The sequence below is a fragment of the Propithecus coquereli genome, unplaced genomic scaffold, assembly GCF_000956105.1.
Source record: "Propithecus coquereli isolate 6110/MARCELLA unplaced genomic scaffold, Pcoq_1.0 Scaffold254, whole genome shotgun sequence".
Taxonomy (NCBI): Eukaryota; Metazoa; Chordata; class Mammalia; order Primates; family Indriidae; genus Propithecus; species Propithecus coquereli.
The window spans coordinates 2987243-2988149 of NW_012148108.1; positions in this window are offsets into that span (position 1 = coordinate 2987243).

The following is a 907-nucleotide window of genomic DNA, read 5'->3' on the forward strand; positions in this document are numbered from 1 at the left end:
GACCTGGTGGCTTCACAGCCGAGTTCTATATGTCACGTTAAAGAGAAAGTAATCCCAGTGACGTTTAAACCGTTCTGGGTCAGAGCTTCTGCAGTCCTACTGTGTGTGCAGTTCACCTGGAGATCTTGCTCACAATTCATATTCTGGTCCTGTGGGTCTGGATTAGGGCCTGAGATTCTGCCTTTTTAACAGGTCCCGGGCGACACCCCATGCTGCCGGTCCGTGGACCGTACTACGTATGATTTAGCAGAATTCCGTATCGGTGGGAGAGGATGGGCTGGAATGGGGTGGGAGAGGGAAACTCTATGTCTTAGTCCGTTTTGCTGCTTATGACAGAATTCCTGAAACTGGGTAATTTACAAAGAAAAGGAATTTATTTCCGACAGCTATGGAGGCTGAGCAGTCCAAGGGCAAGAGGTGACGTCTGGCGAGGGCTTTCTTGCTGGACTCTGGGCAGAGTCCCGAGGCCACGCAGGCCGCCATACGGCTCACGGCGGGAGGGCTGGGTGCGCTAGCTCAGATCGCTCTTCCTCGTCTCACAAAGCCACCGATGCCGCTCCCATGATGAACAGTTTATTAATCCATGAAGGGACCAGGTCACCTCTTAGAGGCCCCAGTCTGTACTGCCACCTTGGGGGTTAAATTTCAACATAGGTTTTAGAGGGGACACATATTCCAACCGTAACACCCTACAATTCATTCTATGAATTTATCGTAAATTTAATACTAAAATCTGAAAAAATATCTCATTTATGAAATTAATGAAAATTTCTAGATAAGATCGATACCAAGAGAATAATAAGCTTTGACCAAGTAAGATTTATTCCAGGAATGCAAGGTGGTTTGGTGTCAACAGTGTTGATTAAACCAACAAAGAAAAAAACTTAATAGATGTGGAAAAGCCATT